We start from the raw sequence: 9,627 nt of genomic DNA, 5'->3' as shown, positions 1-9,627 counted from the left end.
CGTTGGGTCATCATCTCTTTATCCACGTTAGCTTCCACGTTAACTAAGTTAACGTGGGAGTTAATGTTGCTCATGGTGGCTCTTGGTGGTTCACCCCAACGTTAGTGACAAAGGTAAGTGTCACTAACGTTGGCTATCAATTGCTCTCTCCACATTAGCTTCCACGTTAACTTAGTTAACGTGGGAGTTAACGTGGCTTATGGAGGCTTGGCCAATGTTAGTGACAAAGGTGAATGTCACTAACGTTGGCTTCTCTTTTGCTTCTTAACGTTAGAGTCCACGTTAACTAAGTTATCGTGGCTCTTAACGTGGCCACCTATGAGCTTGGTCCAACGTTAGTGACAAAGGTAAGTATCATTAACGTTGGCTCCATTTTCTTTCTTCCACGTTAGAGTTCACATTAACTTAGTTAACGTGACTCTTAACGTTGGTTATGATGGCTTCGAGAGCATTATTGGCGATTACTTTTCTCATTAACGTTGCAAGCTAGCTCCCATTCCACGTTAGTGGTCACGTTAGTTAGACTAACGTGGCTGCTAACGTGGTTCTTCCTTGCTTCCTTTGTCCTGAAATCAAGCAACAAAGTGCATCAAAGTTCTAGTCCAAGTCATGAGTCATGCATCATCTAATTTTTCATATATTTCATGCAAAATTCTCATGGAATCATGTAAAGTGCACAATGTATGCTTGAATCAAGATGTAAGTGAATATCTACCCAAAACTAGCTTATTTTCTAAGAAAATGCATGAAACTACCTTAAAAATAGTAAAGAAAAGGTCAGTGAAACTGGCCAAAATGTCCTGGCATCAGCGTCATTTAGTCCTCTCAGAGGGCAAATCTGAAACGTCATTTGAGGAAGACACCAGCCCCCGTTCTACTGAATCGGTTGATTTACGTATAGGTGACATGGCAGCACCCAGGAGAGTTACTATCCAGGAGGCTGGAGCCCCTAATTTTACAATGCAACCATTTCAAGCGCATCACCCAGCGGTGGCTACAGACTTTGAAATAAAGACTGCACTGCTCAATTTGATGCCCAAGTTTCATGGCTTACCTGCGCAAGAGCCTATCAAGCACCTGAGAGATTTTCAAGCAGCCTGTTCTACTGTCAGGCGTGATGGTGTAGATGAAACATCAATTTTGCTAAAAGCCTTCCCGTTTTCTCTTGAGGGAAAGGCAAGAGAGTGGTACTACACTCAACCCGCAGCAACTGTATCCAACTGGGATACACTGAGAAGAGAATTCTTGGAAAAATTCTTTCCAGTTGAAGTTACTGATAAACTGAGGAAAGATATTTCCATGATTGTTCAGGATGAATCCGAGACTCTCTATAAATAGTGGGAGCGCTTCAATAATCTTCTGGAAGCTTACCCCCAGCATATGATTGACAAGATAGTGTTACTCGGTTACGTCACACAGGGCATGAGGCCCCAAGATAAGACCCCATTGGAAAGTGCTAGCAATGGGTCTATGAAAAAGTACAAGACCAATGATGAGGCATGGCAATTGATCAGCGACTTAGCTGAATCTACTCGGAATCACAGGCAGAAACAAGGCCATGCAAAAGCCATTGCAAAAGTATCCTCTAGCAAAGAGACTGCTGCTCTAACTCGGAGTATCTGTGAAATGACCAACTTGCTGAAGCAGATGCAATTGAACCAACAACAAGTTCAGCAAGCTCAACCTTCTCCACCACAGCAAAGCCAACAGTTAGTCCAGTGGGATCTGTGCTGATTATAGCCACTATACTGATGAATGTTCGCAGCTCTGATGAGCGGATATTTTATACGCTTTTTGGGGATAATTTCATATAGTTTAGAGTATGTTTTAGTTAGTTTTTAGTCTATTTTTATTAGTTTTTAGGAAAAATTCATATTTCTGGACTTTACTATGAGTTGTGTGTTTTTCTGTAATTTCAGGTATTTTTCTGGCTGAAATTGAAGGAGCTGAGCAAAAATCTGATTCAGGCTGAAAAAGGACTGCTGATGCTGTTGGATTCTGACCTCCCTGCACTCAAAGTGGATTTTCTGGAGATACAGAACTCGAAATGGCGTGCTTCCAATTGCGTTGGAAAGTAGACATCCAGGGCTTTCCAGAAATATATAATAGTCTATACTTTGTGATGCCAAGGCATCATAGGCTAGTTTCACTAGCATTTTTCTGTTAGTTTTAGTTGTTTTATGCATTTTCTTGAGCTTAAAGTAACCAAAAATGGTTAAATGAAGAACAAAGTAATGAACCATCCAAAAAATATGATTTTGATGCAAATTCCATGAGTTTTAGTTATATTACTTAAATGCTATGAATGAAAGATTTCTCATGAAATTTTGCAAGACTTTGATGCAATTGTTTGGATGATTTCAGGGAAGAAGAGGCTAAGCAAGGAAGCAACAAAATCAATAAAGGAAGCTTGTATATCACATATGGAGTTTAAGTTCCAGTTTAAGCCTAAACTGGAGCTTAAACGCCAAAATCATGAAGGATAAGAAATGCTGGGATTGAAGTTTAACCTCCAGTTTGACCTCAAACTGGAGGTTAAACGCCAGAATGGAAAGCCTCACTTAAGGAGCATTCCACGTTTAACCTCCAGTTTGACCTCAAACTGGAGGTTAAACGCCAGAATGAGTATGCCAACCAGGGAGGAGTTCCACGTTTAACCTCCAGTTTGACCTCAAACTGGAGGTTAAATGCCAGAACCAGGAAGAGTACCAGGGGCCATTCCACGTTTAAGCTCCAGTTTGACTCAAACTGGAGCTTAAACGTGTTCGATAGTTTTTTCACTCCAGGGTTGCTCTCTCCATCTCCACGTTTAACCTCCAGTTTGACCCCAAACTGGAGGTTAAACGTGTTCGACACCTCCAGGGCCACCATTCCAAGCTTCCACGTTTAACCTCCAGTTTGACCTCAAACTGGAGGTTAAACGTGTTCGACCTCCAGTATGCCTACACCCCTTTCCACGTTTAACCTCCAGTTTGACCTCAAACTGGAGGTTAAACGTGTTCGACCTCCAGGATGCCTCATTCCTTTTCCACGTTTAACCTCCAGTTTAACCTTAAACTGGAGGTTAAACGTGTTCGACTACATTACTCTCCAGGGCTACCTTCTTCCATTTCCACGTTTAAGCTTCAGTTTAACCTTAACTGAAGCTTAAACGTGCTTCTACAAATGGCCTCACTGGAAGTGTCTGGCGTTTAAGTTGCAGTTTAAGCTTAAACTACAACTTAAACGCCACTCTTGAAAAGGGTTTCTGGGCCAAAAATATTGTGATTTAAGTTAGTCTTTGAGCACAAGTATTAACTTAAACTTACTTTGGTATGAAACCCAATTGAATATCATGGTTTATGGGATTGGGCCTGAAGGATTGATGAGTTTGAAATCTCAATTTATTGAGTCATGTGTCATTATTTGATTATCACTAAGTTGGCTCAATAAATGTTACAGGATCTGGATCAACAACCTCATCAAGATTATGGATCATAAACCCAAGGCAAAAGGAAAGCAAGGAGAGGCCTCAAAGCCCAAGAAGCACAACTGAAGCTCAATATAGAAAGTGTATAAATAGGATAAAAGTTAAGTTAGAGGGACTTGTACTTTTCACTTTTAGCTAGTTTCCTTTTCTTTGTAATTGAATTCAGAGCTATGATTCACTAAACCCCCTTTTCATTGGGTTAGGGAGCTCTATTGTAATTCAATGAATCAATAATAGTTTATCTTCTTCTTCAATCTTTTCTCTTGAATTTCGTTAGAAAGCTTCTCGATCTAATTCCATTGAGTAGTTGTCTTGGGAAAGAGACCACTCATACTTGGAATCCTTCGGAGCCTTGGGAAAGGAATGGAGGATTCATGCTAGAGAAGCTTTCTCACAGTGGATTGGATTGGGGTTTGGATGGATATTGTGACATGTAATCCTACCAAATTGTGGTTCATGAAATTGTGTGGTATAATCAGTGATCAAGCATCATCTCTTCTTATGAACATTTAAACCAAGGGATTGGGAATTTGTTTGTTTTTAGAGAGCATTGGTGAGCCAAGGAATTGGGATCCAATCATATAAGATTGCCAAGCAAAATTCAATGAATGCATTGGTTGAGGAAGAGATTTACATGTTTTGATTCGGAGATTTCAATATCTCCTAAACCCAATGAATTCCCCATTTCTGATTTCCACTTTCTCTTTACATTCTGCAATTCAATTCTTGCAATCATCCCCATTCCCTTTTAATTTCAGCAATTTACATTCTGCTCTTTAATTCATGCAATTTAAGATTCAGCCATTTAATTTTCTTGTCATTTACTTTTCCCGCCAATTTTACATTCCGCAATTCTCATCTCAAATCTTGATTCCGCTCAACTAGAACACACTTCTAATCCGAATTGCTCACTCAACCAATCCTTGTGGGATTCGACCTCACTCTATTGTGAGTTTTTACTTGACGACGATAACCGGTGCACTTGCCGGAAGGAATTTTGCCGATCGTGCAATTTCCTAAATCGTAGCATAACACGTTTATGCGCATCAAGTTTATGGCGCCGTTGCCGGGGATTGGTTTTCGATTGACAATTCTCAAATTGGAAGCTAACTAGATTGAGCAATTTTCTCTTGCTTTGATTAATTCTGTTCTAGATACTTGTTGAATTTTAATTTCTGCACTTGGTTACATGCTTTCCTTCTTTATGCCTTTAAATCCATGCAACTAACTCACTGACTCACTAACTGTTTGATTTAATTCCTCAATTGATCTAACCATACTCTTCCATTAACCAAGAGTATTTCACTTGTTTGTGTTTGAGCTGTGTTCTTGTATGACAGGTAGGAGAGGAGAGACATCAACTCCTCCATATACCGAACCGGAAAGGACCCTTCATAGACTTAGAAGGGAAGCAAGAGGGAAGAGAGTAGTGGGAGAAGAGGAATCTGAAGGAGAATCTGAGGACAATTTTGAGGAAGCTCTAGATCTCAACATGGATAGAGAAGTTCACAACCATGAGAGAGCTGATGGAAACAATGCCATTCCTGAGAGGAGGGTTCTTAGTTCATACATAAACCCAACCTCTGGGAACTGTGGTAGTAGCATCCAGAAACCACCCATTCAGGCCAACAATTTTGAGCTCAAGCCACAGCTAATATCATTGGTGGAAAATCATTGTTCCTTTGGAGGAAGTGCTAATGAAGACCCAAACCAACATCTCACAAAATTCCTGAGAATTTGTGACACTGTGAAGTCCAATGGAGTCCAGGAAGATGCCTATAAACTGCTTTTGTTCCCATTTTCACTTAGGGACAAGGCAGCTAAGTGGCTGGAATCATTCCCAAGGGGGAGTCTAACCACATGGGATGAGGTGGAAGGCAAGTTTCTGGCACGTTTCTACCCTCCACAAAAGGTCAATAGGCTTCGATCTGAGGTCCAGACTTTTAGACAACAAGATGGTGAAACTCTCTACGAGGCATGGGAGAGATTCAAGGACTTGACAAGGAAATGCCCACCAAACATGTTCCATGATTGGGTGCAACTGCACATCTTCTATGATGGGCTCTCTTATGAATCAAGGAAGGCTGTAGACCATTCATCAAGAGGTTCATTGAACAAGAAAAAGACCGTGGAAGAAGCCATTGAAGTGATCGAGACAGTGGCTGAGAATGAGTACTACTATGCATCAGAAAGGCACAACACTAAGGGAGTCATGGAGCTGAACCATGTTGATACAATTCTAGCCCAAAACAAGGTGTTTGCCAAGCAACTAGCAGAGCTTACCAGGCAATTAGAAACAAAGCAAGTGGCTGCAATACACACACAAGATCAAGAGGAAGTAGGCATTGAAGGAGGTGATTGGGATGAGGTTAACTATGTGGGAAACCAACAAAGGCAATCATATGATCCACACTCCAACACTTACAACCCAGGCTGGAGAAACCACCCAAACTTTGGGTGGGGAAACCAACAAACCCAACCACAAAACCACAAACCTTACAACCACAACCAACAAAACAATTCCACATACCAAAACTCCAACCAAAGATCATACCAAGCCACACAAAACACTTACCCCCAACCATCATATCATGGCCAAAATAATCAACATACCCAACCTAATCCGAACCAACAATTTCAAGATCAATTAAACCGGATGGAAGGAATGCTTGCAACCATGAGCCAAGACATAATTGAATTGAAGGCTTTTAAGGAAGAAGTAAATTCTAACTTGCAAAACCAAGGAGCTGCCATCCAGAAGCTAGAAAATCAAATTTTGTATTTGACTAAGCAAGCCCCTGGGACAAGCAGTTCTCATACTGTTAAGGCTATTGCAAGGGAGGAATGTAAGGCCATAACCCTCAGAAGTGGAAAGAATCTAAAGGAGATTTCAAGGGAAACCACAGAGGATGAAGTAAAGGAAAATGTGAAAGACAAAGAACAAGGACAATCTGTTACACCGTTTGCAACAAAAGAAAAAGAAAAAGAGGTCTTGAAGCCTTACACACCTAAAGCACCTTATCCTCAACGTTTGATGAAAAGTGAAAAGGATGGCCAATTCTCCAGGTTCTTGGAGATTTTCAAGAAGCTTCAAATCAACATTCCCTTTGCTGAAGCAATAGAGCAAATGCCACTCTATGCAAAATTCTTAAAAGAATTGATGACCAAGAAGAGAAGCTGGAGAAATGAGGAAACTGTGTTGTTAACTGAAGAATGCAGTGCCATCATTCAGCACAAATTGCCTCAGAAATTGAAGGACCCAGGCAGTTTCCAAATCCCCTGTATTATAGGAGAAGTCATGGTGGAGAAGGCCTTGTGTGATTTAGGGGCCAGCATCAATTTGATGTCGCTAACAATGATGAAAAGAATGAAGATTGAAGAGGCCAAACCAACAAGAATGGCCCTCCAATTGGCAGATCGAACTTTTAAATTCCCTCATGGGATAGTTGAGGATTTGTTGGTAAAGGTGGGAGAATTTATATTTCCTGCTGATTTTGTGGTGTTAGATATGGAGGAAGAAGCCAAAGCTTCAATAATTCTGGGAAGACCCTTCCTAGCTACTGCTGGAGCCATCATAGATGTACAAAAGGGTGAACTCACTCTTAGACTCCATGATGAGAAATTGGTGTTTAATGTATTCAAGGCAATGAGCTATCCATCAGAATCACTAAGGGAGTGCATGAGGGTTGATGTAGTGGACATTGCAGTACAAGAAACTTTTGAGGAAACAATAAAGGAAGTGGCAGAGGAGGAGTTCACCAAGGATATTGAAGTTAGTGATATCAAGGATGATGACACAACTATGCTAAGTAGGCCAGAGAAAGTGAAAGAAGAAAAGGAAGCACCAAAACCTGAGCTCAAAGCATTGCCCCCTAATCTCAAGTATGCATACTTGGGTAGTGATGAGAGTCACCCTGTTATCATTAGCTCGGCCTTGAGCCAAGAACAAGAAGAAGAATTGATCAAGGTGCTGCAAACTCATCAAGATGCCATTGGATGGACCCTAGCTGATTTGAAGGGGATAAGTTCATCCATATGCATGCATAAAATCTTGTTAGAAGAGGATGCTAGACCCTCCATTCAAGCTCAAAGAAGATTGAACCCCGTCATGAAAGAAGTGGTACAAAAGGAAGTGAGGAAGTTATGGCAGGCAGGGGTAATCTACCCCATTTCTGATAGCCCATGGGTTAGTCCCATCCATGTAGTGCCCAAGAAAGGTGGCATAACTGTGGTTCCAAATGAGAAGAACGAACTCATACCCACAAGAACCGTTACTGGATGGAGGATGTGCATAGACTACAGGAAACTCAATGAAGCCACCAGAAAAGATCATTTCCCACTCCCATTCATGGATCAGATGCTTGAAAGGCTTGCCGGACATGCTTACTATTGCTTCTTGGATGGATATTCGGGCTACAACCAAATAGTAGTTGATCCTAGTGATCAAGAGAAAACATCATTTGTTTGTCCATATGGAGTTTTTGCTTATAGACGCATGCCCTTTGGGTTGTGCAATGCACCTGCCACTTTCCAAAGATGCATGCTGTCCATCTTTTCGGACATGATTGAAAAATTTATTGAGGTCTTCATGGACGATTTTTCTGTGTTTGGGGATTCTTTTCCCAGCTGCCTACACCACCTTGCCTTGGTGCTTAAGAGGTGCCAAGAGACTAATCTAGTATTAAACTGGGAAAAGTGTCATTTCATGGTCACAGAAGGAATAGTCCTTGGCCACAAAATCTCTAATAGAGGCATGGAGGTGGACAGAGCTAAGGTGGAAATCATTGAAAAACTACCTCCACCAAGTAATGTCAAGGCAGTTAGGAGCTTTTTGGGACACGCTGGTTTTTACAGAAGGTTTATTAGAGACTTTTCTAAAATAGCCAAACCTTTGAGTAACTTGCTCGTCTCTGATACACCCTTTGTATTTGATAAAAATTGCATGCTAGCCTATGATCTCTTGAAGCAAAAACTTTCCTCTGCACCTATCATTGCCCCACCTGATTGGAACTTACCTTTTGAACTGATGTGTGATGCATCAGACCTTGCTATTGGGGCCGTGTTAGGACAAAGGAAAAACAATTTGGTGCATGTGATTTATTATGCCAGTAAAGTCTTGAATGCTAACCAAAAGAATTACACAACCACTGAAAAAGAACTCTTGGCAATAGTCTTTGCATTTGACAAATTTAGATCTTATCTCATTGGATCTAAAGTCATTGTCTTCACTGATCATTCAGCTTTAAAATATTTACTTGCTAAACAAGAATCTAAACCAAGACTTATTAGATGGGTTCTTTTGTTGCAGGAATTTGACATTGAAATCAAAGACAAGAAGGGTGTAGAAAACAAGGTGGCAGATCATTTATCAAGGATACCATGTGAAGAAGGAAGCACACAAAGCACACATGTAAATGAGTGCTTTCCTGATGAACAACTCATGGTAATTCACAAAGCACCCTGGTTTGCAGACATAGCAAATTTCAAGGCCACTGGGAGTTTACCTTTGGAATTTAACAAACATCAAAGGAAGAAATTGGTAAATGATGCCAAATACTTCATCTGGGACGAACCATACTTGTTCAAAAAATGTTCCGATGGCATACTCAGAAGATGCATATCCGAGGAAGAAGGAAGGGAAGTCTTATGGGACTGCCATGGCTCCACTTATGGAGGGCACTTTGCAGGAGAAAGAACAGCAGCTAAGGTGTTGCAGTGTGGTTTTTATTGGCCCACTATCTTCAAAGATGCAAAAGAATTAGTGAAGCACTGCCATGAATGCCAGAAAGCTGGGAACTTGCCAAGAAGAAATGAAATGCCACAACAATTCATTCTGGAACTTGAATTGTTTGATGTATGGGGGATAGATTTCATGGGACCATTTCCCTCTTCATACTCAAACAATTACATTCTTGTGGCAGTAGACTATGTCTCCAAATGGGTTGAAGCAATAGCAACTCCAACCAATGATAATAAGGTAGTCATGAACTTCCTCAGAAAACACATTTTTTGCCGTTTTGGGGTTCCAAGAGCAATCATCAGTGATGGAGGAAGCCACTTCTGCAACAAACCATTAGAGGCATTGCTTCTAAAATATGGAGTCAAACACAGGGTGGCCACACCATACCATCCACAGACAAGTGGGCAAGCCGAAATAT

At 41.0% G+C, this 9,627-nt stretch overlaps 1 non-coding gene across 1 annotated transcript; it reads right to left on the bottom strand.

Moving 5' to 3' along the window:
• Positions 1-5,387: 5,387 nt before the first annotated feature.
• LOC148580795 (small nucleolar RNA R71) lies at positions 5,388-5,491 on the bottom strand. Its single transcript, XR_015899427.1, has one exon. It is a non-coding gene; the product is annotated as a small nucleolar RNA R71 (small nucleolar RNA).
• Between the last annotated feature and the right edge of the window lie 4,136 nt (positions 5,492-9,627).

This window comes from Arachis ipaensis, chromosome B10 (genome assembly GCF_059453495.1).
Source record: "Arachis ipaensis isolate K30076 ecotype BB chromosome B10, ASM5945349v1, whole genome shotgun sequence".
Lineage (NCBI taxonomy): Eukaryota > Viridiplantae > Streptophyta > Magnoliopsida > Fabales > Fabaceae > Arachis > Arachis ipaensis.
Note: the sequence above shows the minus strand (reverse complement) of the source record. Positions and strands in the feature narration are given on the sequence as shown.